General features: G+C 37.0%; 1 long non-coding RNA gene across 1 annotated transcript in view; it reads left to right on the top strand.

Moving 5' to 3' along the window:
- The first annotated feature begins 861 nt into the window (after positions 1 to 861).
- The window catches only part of LOC125923468 (uncharacterized), a 280,311-nt gene continuing 256,398 nt past the window's right edge, over positions 862 to 24,774 (top strand). Inside the window, exons 1-2 of the long non-coding RNA XR_007458052.1 lie at positions 862 to 1,010; positions 3,490 to 3,759. This is a non-coding gene — a long non-coding RNA (uncharacterized LOC125923468). The remainder of the gene's footprint in view (positions 1,011 to 3,489; positions 3,760 to 24,774) is intronic.

Below are 24,774 nucleotides of genomic sequence, written 5' to 3'. Positions count from 1 at the left end.
TGAAATAGAGAGACTATTCAAATAAAATCCGTGCACCGTGGCTAATGCTGGAAGGCTGACAGCTGTAGTAAAGAGTAGATCACAAATTCATTAATGAGGGCTCCCTTTATAATTGAATTACCTGGTCTTTTATCTGTTTCAAGTAATATGTTCTTCCATCAGTGACCATTTACTGAGTGTGTGATATGTTCAGGGAACCAGCTAGGAGATGGAAGGGGCAGGTGTGCGAGGCAGACTTCCAGAACAGGAGCTGGTGACGGTCAAAGTTAGAAGCGTGAGGGTGCACAGTCAGTCCACGGCGGAGTGAGTGAGGAGCCTTTAGAAGGATGTGCCTGCACTAAAATCAGGTCAGCCGAGTAATGTGATTTACTTGGCCCTGACTTCTAAGCCTTTCCACTTGAGCAAGAGGTAAAAATAAAATGGAGAAACCAGAGGGTGCTGTTTGTCATTGCTAATATTGATAATAATCTGTATAGATTACAGATATCTCACATCCAGAATTTTATTTGGTACACAAAACAAGTATCTGGTCATGTGTTTTTTATGCTCCATTTGTATGCAACACGGACTTCAGTTTGAGTCTATATTAAATTGTGTTACATGTGGACACGTCTAATACAGAAGTAGGATGGGCCAACTAGACGGTCCTTTGAGTGAGGTTTGATTTATTTGTCATAAGATAAAGCCTCTGGCAGGAAAAAAAGCCCCAGGCAGAAAGAGGTTGGCTCAGGGAGGAAGTCTTGGTTTCTGTAGGAAGGTAGAATTCTCAGGGCAGCATGGCCACTGGCAATTGCATTTTCAATACACTTCCCCTCCCTTCTGCCTGTTTTCACTTTTCGCGGTGTCCTTTACCCAGGGTCTGCTGTGATCTGGGAGCAGGTGACCCTGCTTCTAACACATTGTCAAGTCACTAGTAAGCTGATGCTACCTCATAATGCCTGTATCATTCGCTGCACTTCATCTCATCACACAGCCATTTTATCATCTCCCTTCACCACAAGAAGATGAGGGTGAGTACTGGATAATAAGGTATTTTGAAAGAGAGGCCACATTCACATAACTTTTGTTACAGCATACAGTCTTTGTATTACAGTGTATTGTTATAATTGTTCTATTACTAGCTACTGTTTAGCTTTTACTGTGTGTAACTGATGGATTAAATTTTATCATAGACATGTACATATGGGCAAAAACATAGTATACATAGAATTGGGTACTCTCCTCAGTTTCAGGCATCCACTGGGGGTCTGGGAAGGAATCCCCTGGAGATAAGGGGGCACTACTGTATTTCCTGAACTATTAGACCTGAGGTTCCCAGAAAACACGAGATCTGTATGTAAAAAAAAACTAAAATTAGACTTTGACAAACTTGATGAAATATTACTATGCAAGTAACATCACTATACAGATGTCTCTGAAATAAGATTCTATAAAGAGGACAGAAAATATTTGTTTTAGTTGGGGTTCTTCAGGGTAGCAGAATCAATTAGACATGTATAAGAGGAAGTTTATCATAGGAACTGGCCTATGTAATTATGGATTATGGATGCCAAGTCCCATGATCCACCATCAGCAAGGTTGAGAACCAGGAAAGCGAGTGGTCTAATGAGAACCAGAGAATCACTGATAAAAGTCCCAGAGTCTGAACGCCCAAGAATCAGGAGCTCCAGTGTCATAGGGCAGGAGAAGGTGGACAACCCAGCTGTTCTGAAGAGAGAGACTTTATCTTTCCTCTGCTTTTGTGTTCTGTGGGGACTCTCAGGAGATTGAAGGATGCCCACCGACATTAGTTAGGGTAGGTCTCTTTACTCAGTCTACTGAATCAAATTCAAATCTGTCCAAGAAACACCTTTACAGACACACCTCAGGGCAACATGTTACCAGCTATCTGACCATCCCTTAGCCCAGTCAAGTTGATATGTAAAATTAACCATCACAAGATATTTCTCAAAAACTTGTCTAAAAGCTAGTATGTAAATAACTTATCTAAAGGCATTGATGATTCATATCATCAGTGGTAACATCAACACACCAAGAGCAGAAGAGATTTGTAGAAATCCGTAGGACCTTCTTTGTTTGGGAAGCATGCAAGAATAAGGCTGGACATTCTGGCACCTGGTTTAATAATCTGGATGCTAGGCAGAAACCATAATTCTCAGTGACACCTAACCAATACCCTGTAAAGCAATAGTCACAACCAGCAAGGAAAACAGACAATGGACAAATGACCAAAGAGAATGGACCTGTTTATGGGGTATGTTCCAAAGGGTTATTTTCTCTTGGTTTTGCCTGCCTTCACATGTATGGTTCCACCGACATCTCAAAGTATTTCCTTTCTCTTTAATTTTTTTTAAATTTAAATCCAAGTTAGTAAACATCTAGTGTAATAATGATTTTAGGAATAGAATTTAGTGTACACATAACACCCAGTGCTCATCCCAACAAGTGCCCTCCTCAATACCCTGCCCATCTAGCCCATCCCCCATCCAACACCCCGCCAGCAACCCTCAGACTGTTCTCTGTGTTTAAGAGTCTCTTACAGTTTATCTCCCTCTCTAATCTCTAAGACTGAATACATGGTACACACACTAGTCTTTTCTGTGTATAAGTTGCTTTGCTAAAGTTCTTGGAAGATGGACATTTACATTCTAGTATTTCAAAAGGAGTCCACATTAACTGATAATTGCACTACTGATATTGTATTACTTATAGCTTCTTCTTAAAGTGGTAGAAAGGTGGGGTGGATTTGTGGAAAGAACACAAGCGCTGGTTCAAGAGATTAAGCATTAGTTGGGAGTGTTTTGAAGTATGAACTGGGGCTTCCCAGTTTCCCTACTATAAGCTTTCCAGCCACAGGTAGAATGGCAAGTTCAGGGACTATCAGGGGAACTCACATGATTACCCTGAACAATCACCTATAGAGACCCAGACTAATGCTTTGTAGTTTTTATTTGAATTTGCTAAGCTATCATGTTCTTCCTCAAGATATCTTAGTGTCACCACCAGTCAAGTCCTGATTCAAAAGTCGCCTTCTCAGTGAGGACTTCCCATTTCAGATTATGCAGATTCCAAGGCTTCACCCATTGTGGCCTTTCCTTTCCTTTTTCCTACAATTTGTCACTCTCAAACACGTTACTTATCTCCCTTATTTATTTGGTTCTCTGTTTGTCCCCTGGTTCTGACCCCCACTGGAATGAAAGTTCCATAAGATGACTTGGTTTTGTCTCTTTACGTTGCTGTGTCTTTAGTACTTGAAGCAGTGCCTGACACAGAGTAGCCACTCATTAAATATGGGTTGGCAGGTTAAGTAACGAAGAGAAATTTCTATATTGTGAGGAAGAATGCAGCAAATTGAGTCCAGTGAGATGTAAAAAAAAAAAAAAAAAGCTATGTATTATCACTAAGGATGTTTACTTTCTTCACTATTTCTTCTGGCGACCATTGCCATGGCATGTTGTCTCAGTTTTTGCTCCTACTCTCCTTTTACAGCACATTCTCCACCGAGGAAAAAGACGTTTGATGTTTAGCTCTGGTCCTCCTGGGACTCTCATTGCTCTTTAAACCCAGAGTCTTCCTCGAGCCCCGTACCTCCAGACTTCCTCCAGCCTGGCCACATGCTCCCCATGATTCAATCTTCTGCCTCACTGGCTTTCTTCATGTTCCACAGATCCACCTAATTATTCTACCCTTTGCTATTTGTGCCTGTTCTACTGGAGTATTTCTTTCTGCTTGGAACAAACCTTAGTTTGGTTGGCTTCTGTATGTCACTTATGGCTAAAAATTTTATATTTCAAATTGTAGCATTTTAAAAATAAATATATGTGATTATAATAAAAGAGGTCATAATAAAAAGCATACATTAACATTTTGGATAATGATAGATATTTATATTATAAATATATATTTATCAATATCTGAAACTTGAAGCCGTTCATATTGAAACATCATTTTGGCATCAAAAAATCACTAAATACTTATTATGCAATGAACCGGAGAATTGAAAAGAGTTATGTTATGATCATAGTAGTGAGGAGATATAAAACGAATACCCCAGTTTGTTAGGAGACTAAAGCAATATCTAGTATTTCTGAACTCAAACTGTGTCAAGGACTATTTATATCAATGGGATCCTCACCACAGCGTTTCGATGTAGGTATGAGTGCAATCATTTTATAGATGGGAAACCTGGAAATCAGATGATTTAAGTTCGTTCTTTGAGATCTCACATATAGAAAATGGGTTCCCAGGGCAAGAATATGTGGCTTCAAAGCTCATGCTGCGTCTCCAAGATGAAAGAATTCTTGGATGGAAAAGGAGCGCCATGGGGGTGAGGGTTAATCAGAGCGCTCTGTGGTCAGAAAAAGCTTTCCGCAGGAGATGGCGTTACACTAAGTCTGGAAGGACCAGGGAGTGCAAAACTGAGGCTGAGAAAAAAAAAAAAGTTCTTTCTGGAAAATGCAAGCACTTCAAACTAGTTAGAACACAGAGTCTGAAAGAGAGTGGGCGGACACAGATGTGTGCAGTGCACAGACGTTTGACTAAATCCTGTGGGTAACCACAGTGTCAGGTAAGTATTTCAATAAAATTATACATTGACCACGGGTCTATGAAAGATTGGGTCGAGGAAGAAATCCTTAGGAAACCTGGCAATATTCTGGTGGAGAGGTGATCAGGATCTTGAAACAACAAACAAGGATTACACATGGAGAACACTAGACATGGAATACATATTTAGCAGGTGAAATCACTTGGAATTATGGATTGCTTAGATGTGGGGCCTGAGGCAGATGTAGGAATTTAAAATAAAACCCACGATTCTTGGTAAGATGCCTAAGAGGATTGTGTGCCATTAAGGAATTTAACAGGAAGAATAGATTTTTAGGAAAATCTATTTTCTATGTTGTTTTTAGTTTTAAGCCCCTGAGGAACACTGATATACTCACTAAACCATTTAACATATAGGTTTGGAGTCTGGAACACAGTTTAGATGTGGCTCCAAAGACAATGACTGGCTTTACGTCCCAACCTGAACACTTAAAATCTGTACAACCCTGGATAAATGATTTAATTTCTCTAAACTTTAGTGTGTTCGTCGATCAAATGGACAAAGTTACAATACCACACAGTGTCCCCATGATAATTGGATATTATAATCTGTAAAACACAAGTAGAACATTACCTAGCAGGTGTATTTGTGGGTGTGGCCACAGTTTTCATTACTACTTGTTATTTTGCTTGGCAGACACACAAGATTTATGAGTGGGTTAATATATTAGGCAGTGCAGGTTGAAGACCTGATATGAATGAGATCAACTAGGAAGATAGGATGACAGGAGAGAGGAAAACTAGGAATAAACCCTTGGAATCATCTGCACTGAAGACAAAGATATGAGGAGAGAAAACTTAATGTGTGCTGGGGTATAATTAATCTGAGGGCTGGAAGAAGGGAGTGAATGTTGTTGAAGAAGCTATAGGAGCTAATAAAGAAGTGAAGGAGTAACATGTTAAATAGGGAAGACATATAAAGAAAAGGAAGTGACTTGTCAATTTAGAAGTAGTAAAAGGGTTTCAATAGAATGATAGGGTCGGAAAAAAGAAACCAGATTGCATCAGTTTTGAGAAATTCTTGGGAGGTCTGCATGTGGAGACAGTGGGAATAGGCCAGTCATGATTCTTTAATTAGGAAGGCAGTACAGATACTTGGTGGGGAAGGTCTTGAAATGGTACAAGGAAAGGGAATCTAAACCTAAAATTCACGCATTTGTTATTTTTTAATTAATTTATTTTTATTTTAGAAAGAGAGAGCGAGAGAATGGGGAAAAGCCAGTGGGAGAGAGACAGAGAGAGGGAGAAAGAGAATCCCAAGCAGGCTGTATGCTGAGTGCGGAGCCTGATGTGGGGCTCGATCTCATGCCCCTGGGATCATGACCTGAGCCAAAACCAAGAGTTGGATACTCAACCGACTGAGCCACACAGGTGCTTCTAACATTGACCTATTCAAAATATACTAATCAGAGATTTTGAGTAGATTTAAGGATAGCACAACTATCCCCCCTAATCTAATTTCACTTCCCATCTGTACCCTCTTCACCCCAGCCAGGGGAAAACACAAATTCACCTTGTTTTCTGTAGATTTGCCTATTCTGCACATTTCATATAAACAGAATCGTAGAATATATGGTCCTTTGTGATGAACTCATTTCATTCAGCGTAATGTTTTTGAGGTGTATCCATGTCGTAGCATGAATCAGCACGTCTTTCTCTTACTTTGTTTTGTTTTGTTTTTGCTGAATAATATTCCACTGCGTGGATATGCCACAGTCATTTATCAGTTGATTGATGTTTGGGTTGTTTCTCTTTTTTGACTCTTTTGAATAATTCTGCTATGAACATTCATGTACAAGTTTTGTGTAGATGCATGTTTTCATTTTCTTGAGTATGTAGCCTGGTGTAGAATTTCCAGGTCATGTGGAAATTCTTTAAGTGTTTGGGGAACTGCCAGACTGTTTTCCAAAGCAGGAAGATCATTTTTCCGTTTACTCCAGGAGTGTATGAGGCTTCCAGTTTCTTCACAATTATTATTTTTCCCAACTCTTATTTGTTGTTGTTATTCTAGAATGAAATCGGTTTTATGCGATAATTGCATCTTCATATAATATCGTCAGTGTTTCTGTTTAATCTGTGGAGACCTTTTCAGTAAAGTGAACCTAAATTTAAAGCCATCAATTCAATTGTGAATCAGAAAAAAAAAGTTACCATAAATTCAGGACAGTATTTCCTGTGGCATTCCTGATGTCGGGGGCCGACAGGATATTTAGACTATATACAGTTGTGTGCATGATAACAAGGGAGTCCTTTTCGGCAGTTACGTCAGGGTCAACAGTATGGCTAATTTGTAAGAACACATACGGCGTCATCACCGCTGTCCAGTGGTTTAGAGCCCCATGGGCTGCAATGTCAGATGCGAAGTCCACTGCGATCGGGCTGCTAGTAGGATTGTTTTTGTCGTATTTCTTCTGTTAGATTTTTGCTCTGATCCTGGATATTGCCTTCCATTGCTTGTCCCTGCCCTTTTTTGCTGATTTTGGCAGCTACTTAATTTAAAACCTTTTAATCTAGTTCTTTTCTGTTTCAATCTGGGAAATTCAGTGTTCCTGGCTTATAACTTAAATATTTTGTGCTATAAATCTGTGGTATTATTTTCATCACTGAGACATAGGATACCAAAGCTGCATAATCTTTTCATAGAAAGGTAACATCAGAGAAATATTATTCAGCAAAACTAAAGGAGGGCCCTTATTCACAGCAGCTTTATTTGTAATAGCTGCAAGCTGGAAATGGCCGAGATGTCCTTTAATAGGTGAAAGCGTAAATAAACTGTAGTCTGATCATACCCTGGAATACTAATTGGCGATATTAAAACAACAACAACAAAATATTATCACACAAAAACTTGGCTGAATCTGCATGGATTTCACTAGATTAAAAAAAAAAAAAAAGGGTTCCAAATAGTTACATACTATGTGATTCCATTGTATACAAAACTTTTTTGACTTGGCAAAATTATAGACATGGAGAACAAATTTGTGATTGCCAGAGCTCAGGAATGAGGGGTGGGGCAGGGAATGAATTTTGTAATAAGAGGTAACATCAGGGATCCTTGTCGTGAAACTGTTCTGTATCTTCTGTATCTTTACTGCATCAATGTTACTGTCCTGGTTGTGATAATAGTACCATCGTTTTGCAAAATGTCACCATTGGTGTGAACAGAGTAAAGGTACAGAGTGTATCTCTGTATTATTTCCTATAATTCCAGGTGAATCTTTAATTATCTCAAAAACAAAAAAACTCTTAATTAAAAAGTGCATTGAAAGGTATGCACCTTCTATTGAGAAAAAGACCTGATCTAAAATGATGAGAACCTTATTGTTTCGATATGTGGATTTTCCAAAGCAAAATACATATCCTTGTATATTAAGCCAAGTTGCTTCTTGCATTAACTTTTTTTTTTTTTTTTTTTTTAATCACGAGCAATTTGAGATACCTTGCTGTCTTGTTGCCCTGGAAACAATTTAGCTCCCCGACCCCAGGGGATGAAACAGATAAAGTTTGGGGGGAAAAAAGCCTTCTTTAAATATACCATTCATCCCAGATCAATGACATTTCATTTAATATTTTGAATATCAAAGAGAAATGAAAGCTGCATAATTTTCTTTCAACAAATAAATGAAAGAACTAATAACATCTATCAGTTATGTGCATACTGGCATGGTCAATGAAAAATAATTTGGGACAAGCCTATTTTGAAAACTTTGAGGATCATGGATTTTTAAAACTATAGAAATGTTACTTTACTGGTGAAAACAATATTTGAAAGAAAAATCTCAGTTTGTGCTCTGCAGTGAGTGGAAAACCATCACAAGCTTGATAGATTATCTGATTTGGGGTATTTGGTAAAGAAGGAAGCCTCAACTCTGAGTCATGATTTTTCATGAGACGCTTTGTCATCGGGGATTCTGACAAAAATTCTTAAAAGTGTTGTTTTTTTTTTTTTTTGGCTGCCCTGAAATTTGTCAATGTACAGAATGTCAGGACCTTCTTAAGAGTTCTGCTAAGAAATGAAAGTGTAATAGAATATTTAAGGCCTTTAAGGAAACGTCTTCGAGCACCTGGTTAAAATTCAGGCAAAATTAATTTCTTAGAATAAAAAATACAGTATAATTCTCAGGCTAATGTAGGGAGAAGTAACTTGGCCTGAATAATGCCTGGATCATTTGGCTGAAAAGGAAAAATCGCCTTTATTTGGGGCTGTGGGGTCATCACGGTAGTGATGCTGAGCACAAATATGAGCTCCTGTAGCCAAATTGCCATTGTCAAGAGAGATTAGAGACAGATATCAGTTCAGATTTCCCAGTGCTTGAAAAGTGAAGCCTCATGTAGTCCAGGATCAAAGTCGGTAAAGACTTATACATTTATCATCTGGTAGGTTCTGCAAACACCATCAAACAGTGCAAACAATTCAGAGTATAAATTTTTAGATGACCTTAAATACGAAATCTGAATTCATAATCCTTTCTTACTGACACAGATAGGGACAGTTGAGGAAGGACTTGCTGGATAAGCTTCTTGAATTGAGGACAAAGAATGTAATGGGTCTGGCTTCAGATTAGCAGCTCTGTAGTCCTTTTCCAGGGGACTGTCCTCCAGCAGTGTGACCGATGGAAACTCCAGGCTTGTGGGTTTTGTTTTTGTTTCTATTTTTTATTACCTTGATTTTATAATCAGGTTGTTCTCTTACATACCAACATGAAAAGTAAAAAATGATCAGATGATATTGGTAAAAAAACTGATGTTACAGTGTTGTTGAAGAAGATGATTCCAGTTTTATTTTAAAACACCAACTATGGGGCAACTGGCTGGCTCCCATCAGTAGAGTATGCAGCTCTTAATCTCAGTGTCATTAGCATGAGCCCCATGTTGAGTGTGGAGAATACTTTAAAAAAATTAAATGGGGTGCCTCGGTGGCTCAGTCAGTTGGGCATCTGACTCTGTCTTGGGTCATGATCTCACAGTTTGTGGGTCCGAGCCCTGTGTCAGGCTCTGTACTGACAGCTCAGAGTCTGGAGCCTGCTTCGGATTCTCTCTCCCTCTCTCTCTGCCCTCTTCCTGGCTTGTGCTGTGTCTCTGTCTTTCAAAAATAAATAAACGTTAATTTTTTTTAATTAAACAAACAAAAAAACACACCAAATATAACTGTGTGTTAAGTATGCTCATGTAGTTTTATCAGTTTTTAGGGACAAATTGTCAGGATAAACCAAAACGGTAATAATGATGGTCTCTGCGAAGTGAGATTTGGGGAAAAAGTTATGTAGATATGTGCTTTTGGAATAAAAAGTATTAAATGTATGAAGAACAGGAGTGGCATATGTATTATCAAGACTAAGTCTAAGACATGAACATTTCAGCTTCTTTTTCAGGAAAACAAACTGCAAAATCTCACAGAAATCTACTTTTGCTGAAATAAAATCTGTGGGGTTTTTCTTTCGTTTTACCTCCTTGGAAAATTTAGAATCGTTGTCTTTTTAGGAATCAGCAGTTATTTTTATCAAAAAATGAAAAGAGAGGGGCGCCTGGGTGGCTCAGTCGGTTGGGCGGCCGACTTCGGCTCAGGTCATGATCTCGCGGTCCGTGAGTTCGAGCCCCGCGTTGGCTCTGTGCTGACAGCTCAGAGCCTGGAGCCTGTTTCAGATTCTGTGTCTCCCTCTCGCTCTGACCCTCCCCTGTTCATGCTCTGTCTCTCCCTGTCTCAAAATAAATAAAACGTTAAAAAAAAATTAAAAAAAAAATGAAAAGAGAAAGACATGATTGTTTATGAAGATTATATTATGAAGTGTATCCATGTGAGGAAATGGCTTTCTACATGCAATAAAAAGAAATAAGCAAAAACTTGAAGTTCAAGATTATTTTCATTTTAGGACATGGACTTATTCCTTTGTGTAAGACTCTCAGAGAGAGTCAAGGTTCTAGCTGATTAAGAAATACTGATGCACAGGATATGAAGTGGGATCTTCATCTCATTTGTATGTGCACCCATGTTCAATGTCCAACTCTAGTATTTCTGGTCAACAGGGTAACAGATCCCTTTCTACTTCCCTACTCAATGTCATCATTTCTTCCCTCCCTCCGTTCCTTCCTTCCTCCCTCCGCCCCTGCCCTCCTTCCTCCCTCCGTCCCTCCCTTCCTTCCTTTCTTCCTGAATAGAAACCTTCTCTCTACCATGAGACAGTAGGCACTACTGAAGATTTTTATCATGACTGTGTGATCTGCTGTCACATAAGGCGAAACAACCCTGGGTGGTGGATGAGAGTAAAAGTGTTATTGACTAGAGAGCAATCTCCAAAGCGTTACCTATGAATTGGCTGGTATAACACTCCAAACAAGAGACAGGAGGACACAGAAATAGGCCCACTTGATTATTTTCATCAGAAATTGGGATGAATATGTGTTTTGTCTATTAATGGTTCTATTTTATATGGGTATGAACAAGCTAACGGTAAAACATCACCAAAATGACTACTATAATCTGTGGTCCAGAATACAACCATCCAGTACAAGCCAATTCTGGGCAGAACTCACCTGGAAGAAAACGAAATCACATGCAAAGATGGGGAAGAGCGGACCAAGCCCAGGAATCCTGCTTTCACGGATTTGACCAGCATCAGTAGTATCTGTCTGGAGTAGGACATTGCTTACGTTTGGTTTTCTCTCAAGTAAACTGCGGGATGGGGGGTCTGCCCACCTAACACTAATGAGATGTTGGAAATACATGATAGTGTAGTTGTAAACTTAAAAAATATAGGCCTCTTTTGTAGATGAAATATTTAAGAGAAAAACAGGTCTGATCTGTAGACCAGGATTGAAATCTGGGTGGATATATTAAAATCCAGCATGGTACAGGGTAATCCCTGCTGTTCTCTGGGCCCTGGCGTTCTCACCCTGTAAGAGCAGTTAGGAGACCCTTCAAATAATATTTTAAACCTACAATTTTATGTTCCTGCTTAAAGCACTAATATATCTCTCTGCTGTTGTTTTTCTTTCAGAAAAGGAATACAAATATCTTTAAAATGCGATTTTAATGCAATCAAAAGATGTTGTAATGTAATCATTATAATAATAAAATATTATAGTTAAAAATGACTAGGAAAGATGACATTCGCTTCTGGGTTTATTATCAACTGTATTTCTAGGGAAGTAAAGATTTGAAAATAACAATAAAATCTGCAAGTGATTACACAAAAGCTTTCTCAGTGAAGTAATCTGACCACGACTGTTTCTAATTCCACTAAAGTAATGGCCAATAAAATTTGAGTGTATCACGCAGTACAATTAGGTTAATTTAGATTAAAAAAATTAGAAGTGTGTTATTAAGTGCATTGTATTTTAAAAATGATTTAAGAGATCACATCAATCTTTTAGCATATCTGTTAATAATTAAGGGATGGGGCAAGGTAGTTCTTACGGATGTTTTATCGTATCTTTACGTAAGCTATTGACTAAGAATTCATTGCTCAAAGCAGTCTAGTCCAGATTTTCAGGAGGTCATTCAGACCCCACTGGAAGATCACTGTCAAATTATAGTCCTGCCTGGGACTGCCTGGGTTTGACATCAGCTTTATTTCCGTGTGACAGAATCTAACACAAAAGAAAAACCGCAGGTGAAAGAGACATAAGGAACACAGCTATGAGGGAAGTTTTATGCTTAAAGGGAAAGAGGAGTGGTTTGAATTTCTAAAAGATGAGAGCATAAGCCCCTTAGATCTTTCAAAGTACCGAAATAGTCATTTTTAAGTAAAAGCAAGACTCGGAGCTTCAGAGAGTTCAGAGAACTTCATCCTGAAGCTACTGTCGCTGCCACACCAGGGATCGTCAGATATCGCAGGGCACTCTGTCAGCTGTCAGGAAATAAATCTCTCTATCAGATGGAGGCCGTCGGAGTTGGAGCAAATACTGCACAGTGTGCCATCCGGGGAGCTCTCAACATGCCTGGCGAACAAGGGGTCCCTGGCGTACTCTGATTTATGTGTATCTGTAAAGTTACTCCTGATACAGTCAAATAAAGACACTGATCAAGAGCGCTGTCACTTGAAATGCTTTCATACCGTGGCCACCTCCCTCAACCTATTGTCCGTGGCTGCAAGGAAAGAAAAGCACCAGATTCCGTTCCCAGCAGTTTCTTCCTTTCCACTGTGACCCCTCTAAAAGACTGTTGTTGCCGGGAGCACCAGTGCTCCCTTCCTGTGCTAGCAGAGAGCAGCAGGTACTTGTATTTGGGTGAGAAAGGTGGCCCTGTAGGTTGTTTCCTCTGTCAGATTCGCCGGATCATCTCAGGATTTCTCAGATGCCTGCCGTGGTCCTTTTCTTGCTCTCAAATTTCTAGGATTCCTAAACACACAACTGGCTTTCCGACTCTGATCATGAGCATGTGGCTTGTGCCATGTTTCATTCCCGTCACCTCCGAACTGATTGTATTTCTTCTTCGTTTCATTATACTTCCAATCCTACGAGGTCCGAATTGGACTGGATCTGTGCTAGCAGTAATAGTTAAAAATGTGGATGTCGTTGTTTGGTTGCTGTTGAAATTGGCTATCATTTGTAACTTGCTGCAAGATAGGAATCGGATAAAATCAAAGCAGGGTATATGATGAATTTAATAATGTCTGATACTTGCAAATAAACTTAATTCATATATCAGAGGTTAGTTTCACAAGAAGATGTATAAACGCTCCACGGGAATACATCGTTAGGGACTTCACATTGTGGAGGTCAAAGGCCCAAACACATTTTGGACAGTTTTGGTGTTGCTGAAAACATAATCAAAGTCAGTGGCCCAGTTCCTGAAAAGCATTATTTTATCAGGGTTTTAAACAGGGCAGGAAAGAAGAAAGATTTCAGAAGTGCTGAAAAGAAAATAATGAAGACTGACCTTGATTACGAGTGAAAAATCGATTCCTCAATTATGAGGAAAATTTGTTGTATGTTGGAGAATTATGTAGACCTAGCGTAATTATAAAGATTTTTTTAGCTGAGTTTTTGTTTGCTCCCAATGTAAACAAATATAATTTTAAAACTTCGTCTCTAGAAAATGCTTCATGTTGGACTTACCTATGTACATATTATGCTTTTCTTTACCTTCCCAAGAGAGTAAATACTTGAGAACTATGCCTTATATTTCATTGTAAGCGACTAGTCGCTTACTAGTCCCTATATTCATAATTTGAATGTAGTAGCTTTGAACAAACATCTGTTGGTTATAAAAATAAACTATTATTCCATGGGATTTGCCCCATTATTTGTTTTGCAAATATAATTGCAGACACACATATCTTTTGTTTTATTCCCTTACAATATTCGGTTTCTCCCTGCCATCACTACTTTGCTTTGTTACTTTATTTTATTTTATTTTATTTTGCTATTTTATTTTCTTTTGTGTTCGGAAGCTTTTCTAGTAGTGGTCTCTATATTCTGAAATGGGATCATTTCTTTCTAACTTTAATGTGGCTTCCATTTTACTCCCATTCAAGTCAGAAAGATTCATATTATGTCATTTATTGCCACCGCACAATCCTTCGATAGATTGTGTGAACTCTTTTGAAAATGATACCTAAGTACTTTTTTACACATTTTGAGACATGGTTTTTAATAGTTTCTTGCTTAAAAGAATTATCCTCATATCTTCCAGAAAGTGCTAGAATTTATGGAAAGAGAAAAAGTGTAAGTCAGCCTGCAGGATGTGGAGACAGGAAATCTTGTTTTTATTTCCATCTCTGACATGTTGTGTGTTTCCACTGCTACAGAAAGAGTCATGATACAATATATTCACGGCAGAAGTTACCATTCAATTTCTGTCCATGGCAGGAAGGGAAGCAGAAATTTTCCCTGAGTTTGAAGGTTCAGCTGTGATCTCACACAGCTATTATTTGGAATACAACAATGGTAAAAGATCCAAAAGGTGCTAGTGAAAAACAGAATTTTACTGCATGTATTTCCACAACAATTAGAGCAAGAAGGAGGCTGGGTTGGAGTACAGTCTTCTCATGGTTGACCTTGTGGCCACAATGATTTTACTGTACCCAAAATTTGAAAAGCAGTAGTTATGTTTACTGAATATGTGGTATGGAACATTTGAAAGTAGTGTCTTAAAACTCTGCTATTAATTTTATGAGATTTTAAGTTAGTTTCGATGTTTCAAATTTGCAAATTCATCATAGCATATAGAAAACTTGGCTCACTGAGGAGACTTTCTGCCCACGTGCTTCTAATGCCCACACAGAGAAAAAGAAATGGCATATGATAACAACAAGTATCTACTTTTGGTATAGTAAACTTACAAATGAACTGTGATCCACCGCAAGTGGCCCATTCAAATTATTGGTTAGCCATGTGGATGCATTTTAAGTAAGTCCTTAAATGGTAATAAAGAACAAAAGCATTTTAAATGAACAACTGTCTTAGTAATAGTTGGTGAGTAAGATTATAGCTAGTTCAGTGAAGTTTTGGTTGGTTTACTTTTTAAAAAGTGATAGGTGGCATCCCATATTGGTTCACCTGTGCATATTTTCCATGTCTTTCAATTACACTTCAGGCTCTCTTTCCTTTGGTTATTGATTGATTGATTTTTAATTTGACTATACTTTATAGGCAATGTTACATTAGTTTCAGATATGCAACTTAGTATTTGACAAGTTTATACATTATGCTGTGTTCACAGCAAGTATAGTCACCATCTGTCCCGTTACATCTCTGGTACAATATCATTGACTGTATTCCTTATGGTGTCCTTTTTATTCCCGTGGCTTATCACTCCATAGCTGGAGGCCTATATATCCCTTTCCCCTTTACCCATTTTGTCCAACTCCCCACCCCCTCCCCTCTGGCAACCATCTGTTTGTTCTCTGGTTTTATAGTTCTTATTGTGTTTCTGTGTATTCATTTTTTGTTAGATTCCATTTATGAGTGGAATCGTATGGTTTTTGTCTTTTTCAGGCTGACTTATTTCACTTAGCATAATACACTCTAGGTCCATCCATGTTGCCTCAAGTAGAACAGCCTCATATTTTTATGGCTGTGTAATATTCCAGTGTTTAGTGTGTGTGTGTGTGTGTGTGTGTGTGTGTATGCGCGTATGTCACATTTTCCTTATCCATTCATATGTTGATGGACATCCATCTATTGAGGACATGATGCCCCAATGTCTTGGCTGTTATTAATATCCTGCAGTAAACATGGGGGCACATATCTTTTCAAGGTAATGTTTTCATTTTCCTTGGGTAAATACCCAGTGCTAGAATTATTGGATTATATGGTATTTATTTTTTTAATTTTCTTAGAAATCTCCATACTGTTTCCCACAGTGGATGTACCAATTTACATTCCTACTAACAGTGCATGAGAGTTCCTTTTTCTCCATATCCTTGCCAACACTTGTTTCTTGTCTTTTTGATTTTAGCCATTCTGACAGGTATGAGGTAGTATCCTATTGTGGTTTTGATTTGCATTTCCCTAATAATTAGTGATGTTGAGCATCTTTTCATGTGCCTCTTGGTCACCTCTCTTCTTTGGAAAAAGTGACTCTTTAGTTCCTCTGCCTATTGTTTAATTAGATTGTTTCATTTTATTTTTATTTTATTTTAGAGAGAGAACATGTGCATGTCACAGGGGGAGGAGCAGAGGGAGATAGGGGGAGAGAGAGAGAGAGAGAGAGAGAGAGAGAGAGAGAGAGAATATCCCAAGCAGACTCTACATTCAGCATGAAGGCTGATGCATGGCTCAGTCTCACAACCACAAGATCATGACCTGAGCTGAAATCAAGAGTCAGAGGCTTACTGTTTGAATCGCCAAGGTGTCCCTATTTGTTTTCATTTTTGGTGTTGAGTTGTAGAACTCCTTATCAGATATATCATTTGCAAATATCTTTTCCCATCCAGTAAGTTGTTGTTCTTGTTATCTTGATGATTTCCTTTGCTGTGCATGATTATTCTTTTAAATTAATTCTAACACTGAACTGACATTATTGATATTATACTTTTTTTTTTTTTTGGTGCAGTGGGTTTGATGATGAGTGTGATGTATTTGACATTATAAGTCGTATTTGATATTACTAAACTAATATTTATGTTTTAATACCACATCCAATTTTGAGAATAAAAACAAGTCATATTACTAGCTTTGAATTCAGACCATTAAAACTAATTTATGTGTAGGTTTTGAGTTCTTTGTAAACTACCCTCTTACATCACTTTGTTATGCAAAACTTATTAATTCTTATTTTTATACTTTGCATGAAGATAATATTTGATAATCTTTCATTAGTTATAGTTCAGAGAAGAGGTAGGATTTTGGGGTGCTTGGGTGGCTCAGTTGGTTAAGCGTCCAACTTCAGCTCAGGTCTTCATCTTGCAGTTCATGGGTTTGAACCCCGCGATGGGCTCTGTGCTGACAGCTTGGGGCCTGGAGCTTGCTTCAGATTCTGTGTCTCCCTCTCTGCCCCCCCACTTGTGCTCTGTTTCACTCTCTTGCTCTTTCAAAAATGAATAAATGTTGGGGCGCCTGGGTGGCTCAGTCGGTTGGGCATCCGACTTCAGCTCAGGTCACGATCTCACGGTCCGTGAGTTCGAGCCCCGCGTCGGGCTCTGGGCTGATGGCTCAGAGCCTGGAGCCTGCTTCCGATTCTGTGTCTCCCTCTCTCTCTGCCCCTCCCCTGTTCATGCTCTGTCTCTCTCTGTCCCAAAAATAAATAAAAACGTTAAAAAAAAATTAAAAAAAAAAATGAATAAATGTTAAAAAATTTAAAAAAGAAAAAAAAAGAGGTAGGGTTTTAAAAGATTATTCTTAATGAAATTAGAAATTATTCTAGGGGCGCCTGGGTGGCGCAGTCGGTTAAGCATCCGACTTCAGCCAGGTCACGATCTCACGGTCTGTGAGTTCGAGCCCCGCGTCAGGCTCTGGGCTGATGGCTCGGAGCCTGGAGCCTGTTTCCGATTCTGTGTCTCCCTCTCTCTCTGCCCCTCCCCCATTCATGCTCTGTCTCTCTCTGTCCCAAGAATAAATAAAAAACGTTGAAAAAAAAAAAAACATTTAAAAAAAAAAAGAAATTATTCTAAACCTATGTTGGAAATGTCTGACCTATCCTTAAAATGGACACATTCAAGAAAATAAAATAATTAGTAGTAGTAAAAATAATAGAGTGCCTGGCACTATTGCTAACATCAGCCATTATGAAAGCACAGCTTACACTGTTTCCTCATTTCTAAGATGTCAATATCTGTAAAAGGTACCATCGATTTAACATCAGCTTTCCTGGGGAGGGGACAGAAATGGCTGGCAGGATTCTTTTGAAATCCATTGTAGGATGCATCCAAATTTAGGAAATGTTAAAATGTGAAGAAATGTTGGTATCTGAGAATTGAAGAAATGTGGTAATGTATCTGTGTGTTTACCATCTGTGATATTCCAAATGAAACCCACAATTTTGCAGTTGACAACTTTTCATCTGGTATGAACGTCCTGAAGCTATTACAGCTTTGCCGAGGTTGTTGTAAATGTGTCTATAATAATGAATGGGTACAGCTTGATATCACTGATTGTGTGATCACTTTTCCCTCTGTAGTTAAGTTTGTAAATGCATGAAAGGCATTCTGAAGTATTTCACTATATAGTAACATCCTGTTTCTATGTCTGAAGAATGTCCTTTGGGATATAGGAAGTATAAACATTACTTGGAAGAAATGAAAATCATGAGAAGAGATAAATCGTTATAAAATGAATTACTCCTGACAGGGTTTTTCTCTTCAATAAAAGTTTGTCATGAGCAAACTTTTAGGTGTAAAGTGGAATCTGATATTGTGAAGTGGGTTTTATTTAAAGTTGCATTCTTGATATTTGACTTAGCATAACATAACTACGACAAAAAAAATGACATTATTAATAAAATAAACATGTTCATTAGGGTAAGGAGGCTTACAGGAATAAGAGAAATGGCTTTTTTTTTTTTTTTTACAGGAAACAGGCCTACATTATCCATATTGTTTTTGCCTTGGTTGTAGTGTTTATACGATATTTATATAAAAGATTAAAACATCTGATAGTAATTCAAGGTTTACACATGATACCCATGTAACAGTTTCCAGACACAGAGAATTGTGCAACACATTCAATACTTACATTGGAATACGTACATCAATACACAGATATCTTCCCTGTCAGTACAAAATTGCCACCAGGCTATTATTTTGATCCTATGGACGGATGTAAAACAAGGAGAATGGGATGAATTGGAACGGTCTTAATGGAGTCTCTTATAGGTTTAATTAGGTATGCATCAACTCAAAATACATCTGGACCATAAAAGAGGCATAATGAGTATCTGAACTAACAATTTGATGTTGTTGTTATTTTGTTGTTTTCAAAATTCTTCTGTACATGGAAGTGAGTTGGAGGAAAGATCGTACCTGTTACTTGCAGTGGTTTCTTCTGGTGAGAGTCATGGTCATGTTTAGTGTGCGTGTGTGTGCGTGTGTGTGTGCGCACATGCGTGCACTACTATTTACAGTAGTGCAAATACTGTAAATAGATTTGGAAGTGTAAATCAGGAAGGTCACAGAAGCAAAAACCCAAAGCCCACATCTTATGGGCATTTAATTATAAAAGTATTTTTTCAAAAATTGTTATTTTACAGGTAACAATAATGTAGAAAGAAGTCATAAAAATGACAGAAAAATCCATTCACTTTTCATAGTTTTAGTAACTTGTTTTCTTATTCCCATGTACCTTCATTCCTTGTTTTATTTACATGTATTCTGTACATATGATTCCTTCTAATGAGAATACAGTTTTTCATTCTACTTTTTTAACTTACTCCTTTAAAGTGTAGGACACTTGGGGGCGCCTGGGTAGCTCCGTAGGTTAAGCGTTTGACTTTGGCTCAGGTCATGATTTCACAATTTGTGGGTTCCAGGCTAGTTTCACGTTTTGTGCTGACAGGTCAGAGCCTGGAACCTGCTTTGGATTCTGTGTCTCCCTCTGTCTCTGCCCCTCTTCCACTCACACATGCACATGCGCTTTCTCTCTCTCTCTCTCTCTCTCTCTCTCTCTCTCAAAAATAAATAAACATTAAAAATTTTTTTAAGTAGGACACTCATTTGATGACCCTTTGCAAAAGTGATATAGTGATATAAGAGTCTTTAGTGATGATTTCAAGGATCTGTAAGCAACTAGACTATACAGTATATTTAGAACTATTTACATTGAATATCATAACACGGCAATGGAATTTAAAAAAATTATTTTCCTCCTTAAAAGCCATTGTAAATTTACATCATATTTTAACTCTTTGCATTGATGTCATCATGTGTAACCAGGGTATTTTGCATTTGTGAACAAAAATATAAAGTGATGAAATCACAGTTATCAAAAACAAACAAAAACCAGATAACCAAAGCCAGAAAAGAAATAAAATATCATATGATGTAGTATTCAGACATAGGGAGGCACCAGTATAAGAAGTAGCAGAATGAAGAGGAGTGAACTAAGAATATATGTTGAGAATATTTCACTTTAGTTTAATTGTACTATATTCCCCCCAAAAACAAAGTTTTTCTTTATGTTTTAGCACTTTGTATCTACACGTTTCAGTTGAGAAACAAGGTAGATGATTCACCTGTCTATTTTGTCAATTTAAATTTTAAATTTCTTCTTGTTTCCTATTTAAATATGTCCTCAGTGTAAAGGTAGTGTTTGTGTGAATTGAGTTTATGTGTGTGAAACATGGCTATTTATTACTGTTATCACAAAATTTTGGTTAATCATATTAAAACCTATCCGTTTTGTAGTCAATGGCACTTTTCACGATTAAAATTATAATGAATTTGGTATAATGGAGTACTCTTTTTAATAATTTCTCATTTATTCTTTTAATTTCTAGATTTCTTCATTGTACGTTATATATAAATATATGTACATGTAGGGTTATGGTAATGGTCTAAAATATATTAATAGGAATTGTTTTGGTTTGAAATGCTTCTCAAAGGTGAAGTGTATGCAACTCTTTGATAAATATAAGCAATTTTTTATTTCATTGTCCCAGGTGAAATGATCCAATTGCAAATCACAGAACTATGTTTATACTTCTCAGTGACTAAGATAGATTTCTTTGAGTTTGCTTTTCTGTATTTTATGTAATGAAACTTTTCATGAATTCTAAATATAAGATGTATGTTTATTAAATTGTTTTTACCTCCCTGAGAATTATAGTATCCTCACCCTCCCGGGGGCTAGTTTCTACTTATCAAGTAGATACATTGAATACTTCCCCTGTCAAATGTCATGATCAACAATGATAAAAAGAAATTAATTTGATAAAAGTAAGATAATAAGAAAACACAATGGAATCTTAAGATAGAATCCATAAATGTTAGAATAGAAATTAAATAAGAAATCAATTAACTACTAACAACCTATTTTTAAAAGAGGAAACTCTTTGTATCTATTTGCGATAAGTGTGGAATATTTTCATGGACGGTGATTGTATTTTCACAATATTAGAAAAAGTGGGAATACTTCTTTCCTAGTAAATTTTAAAGTGTGGAATTTATATTGTTAAAATTTTTAGTTTACTCAAGAAAGAGGTAACAAACCTCTGCAGATCAGCAATTTCAAGGGTACTTCAGAGAATTATATCTAAAAATGATATCAGAAACTCTGAAGAATGTGTGTGATTTTCAGTCTTCCATCAACCCAGCATGGGATTATATTAGTCTCAGCATCTCATCTCAACTGAGAGTCTCTGGAGTGGAAAAGTAAACATTTAAGAATAGTGAGGAAAAATCTGAAAATGGGGGTAGAGAAAAAAAAATAGAGGAAACCAAAACAAAACCAAACAAAAACAAACCCAGAAAGCCAAGAATCTGGCTCTAGCATGTAGAGAGATTTAGTTTATATTCAAGACACCTTTACAAAACAACGGTCTATTTACTGGGGTAAGGGGGAGAAGGGAAAGAAACACACAATGTTGAATCCCCAACTTGCAATTTAGTTCCAGAGAGCTTGAAAAAGTACAGCCTATGTTTATGTAATTTGTAAATTAGAATGCATACATACGCAAAAAATACATTTAAGTAAATATCTGAAGAAAACACATTGCTTATACAATTCAGAAATTATAAATTTAAAGTTACTACGATGGATTTGACTATTTAACATGTCAAACTTCTGAATGGACAGAAATCAGCGCATATAATAAACACATTTGAAGGACAAATGAAATTATACATGTGTCTGTATACACTCATAGTATGTATAGCTATATATATATATGTATATATATATATATATATATGCATGTGTATGTAATAATAAGTGTTAATAGACCTAAATGTACATGTAACTCATGCAAAGCAATGAAAAAGTGTCCAATAACTTAAGAGAAATATAGGCAGAGGAGTAGGGGTAAGAAAGTAAAACAATACAAAACAAAACAGAAAGAACCAAATCGTTTGAAACCTCGAGCCTCAAAACATTAAGTAAAAACCATACAGTGATTGGTAATGATTTAAAACATAAGGTTGTATTTAGTGTCTTCAGGTAGATTAAGAAGGTTGGATTTTGTAATTCTTTATCCAGATTGGAAATATATACAAATTTTCCGTATCTAATTCTACTAATAGGATTTGAAATGAGGAAAATATTGGATCAGTGTTCAAAGAAAAATATACAAGAGTGTTCATTTCAGTGATATTTTTAATACTCCTAAATCAGAAACAAATTTAGTGTCATTTTATGATAAAATATACATACTAAAAACAATCATGAGGTTAGTAAAACGGATTATGTAGATCAAACTTTGCTAAATGGGAATAACCATGCTGTCCTTTGTAGTGTAAAAAGACACATCATGAAATAGAAGGGTTGCATTTTTATAAACTAAGATTATTTAATATGATTATCTATGATATATGAGGGAATGTATCTGGAAAGTTATCAAAGTATAAGTCAGAGTATTGAGGGAGAGGATTTAAACATATTTTTTAATGTTTATTTATTTTTGAGAGAGAAGAGAGAGAGAGAGAGAGAGAGAGAGAGAGATCACAAGTGGGGGAGGGGCAGAGAGAGACAGAGACACAGAATTCTGAAGCAAGATCCAGGCTCTGAGCTGTCAGCTTAGAGTTCAGTGCCGGGCTTGAACTCACAAACCATGAGATCATGACCTGAGCTGAAGTTGGACGCTTAACTGACCTGAACTGCTTAGGTGCCCCAGAGGGAGGGGATTTTTTTATTCAAAATATAAATCAAGGTGAGATGTTCAAGGGAGAGAGGTCATATTTTATAAGGTGATCAGGTTCCAGAGAGGAATATTTGAGCAGAGACTGATGAGAAGCTAGTTAGGACATAACGTTGAGAATGGCATATTGCTTGAAAAAGCAAGAAGCGAGTATAAAGGCTTTGTGTCAGAAACATGTTTGTTGTGATTTAGGTACAGAACACAGATGTGAATGATAGGGAGATTTTTAAGCCAGGTAAAGTGAGGTCTACAATGCCATCACAAGGGAGCTTGAAAGTCATTGGATGGATTTAGCAGAAGGCTGTCATGATCCAGCTTGCCCTTATGGGTCCCTGTGGCTTAACACTGGACTTAGAGACAAAGACAGAAACAGTTCCTCATAGCTTTAGTAGGTTACTCTAATAATCCACCAGAGAGATAATGGCAGCTTATACCATGTTGATAGTTTTGAAAGTGATGAAAAGCGACAGGCTTCTGGAGATATTCTGGATGTAGATTCCAAATGGAGTGCTGATTATTTTGATGTAGGGGATGAAGGAAAAACAAGAATAAGCCAATTTTAGCCCGAGTGGCTCTATTCTTAATTTTATTCAATATGCCTTGATTTAAATTCATATTTAAAAAGCCACACATGCCAAGTGTTACCATATTGAACAGAGCAACTCTAGACAATAAGGGTGAAAAGGGGACAGAAGTTGAGGGCTGTGTTTTTGGGCTGCACCAAGTTCAGGGCTTAGACTCAGAAATAGGCAGACCAGGAGAAAAGCAGGAAGGAGTAGCAGGAGTGAGGGGCAGGAGCTAAGAGAGTGTGGCTCTACAGGTCCAGTGAAGATACAGGAGGGGACAGATCTACTGGGTCAAGTGCTGGCTGTAAGTTTTGTCAGATATGCATTTAACAAGGAGGAAAGACTTCGATCTTGAATGGTGTTTTGTGACTGGTGTGTAGGGAATGATGCCTCATTTCATTCGGTTCAAGAAGGAATCCAGCCTTTTCTTTTGTGTGTATGGCTCCCATTTATTCCTCATCAATTGGATTGCAAAGTCTTGAATGTATATTTCTCTGTCTTTTATGTTTTTATATGAATAATTGTCTGACAGAATATTTTTTTAATAATTTAAAGGGTTAGACATACCTGCTTTTTATTTTAAATGTCATTTTATTCTTAAAACTTTTTCATCATTTCTGAAGTACATGAATTAGTTAAAAAATGATCAAAAGCCAATTGTTCAATAAAAAAAAAAAACACAACAAAATATTTAAACTGTAAAATGGAAGAAAAATAAGACTCCTGAATATTGGTTAGGGAGATTTGCAACCATGGTCCATACTTTAAAAAAAGGGTTTGTCAAACTCAGTATAATATTAATGTCATCTATACAATTAAAAATGATGCTTATCCACTACTGTTGATTAATGTCTAAAACCAACAATCATTCTCATAAGGGAAATGCTTTCTCTAATTGTTTGGAAGTGCCCTTAGGTTAAAAGATGCAATAATGCCTATGATTACCCAGACAAAAGAAACAGCACTATCTAATTTTGTATTAGTATACATAAAGTAAAAGGTAAGATAGTGAATATGAGGATTCTATTGTGCAATCAAATTAAGTGATGCAGATAAATATCACTTCCCAATTTCACATTTTCATATGTAAAGGCCATTTAAAATGGAAATTTTTCTGTGGGGAAAACTGACAAAAATTTCAAACATCACTTTATTCTTTTGACAAACTGCTTTTTCATTGTCTTTGTAAAAATGTTTATGTGGAGAATATTTTATTGAATGTAAAAGAAAGACATTATTTGAGTGAACTGTGGTTAACAGATAAATACCTACAGCACTGAGTGTAATGAAATAAGTATTTTTATCTCTTTCTGAAAGTAAACATTTGAAAAATTATGTATAATTGCTTACAGCAATACAGTTTCCAAAGCTCAA

The sequence above is a fragment of the Panthera uncia genome, chromosome B1, assembly GCF_023721935.1.
Source record: "Panthera uncia isolate 11264 chromosome B1, Puncia_PCG_1.0, whole genome shotgun sequence".
NCBI lineage: Eukaryota > Metazoa > Chordata > Mammalia > Carnivora > Felidae > Panthera > Panthera uncia.
The sequence above is the reverse complement of the archived record's forward strand: the minus strand, read 5'-3'. Positions and strand labels throughout refer to the sequence as shown.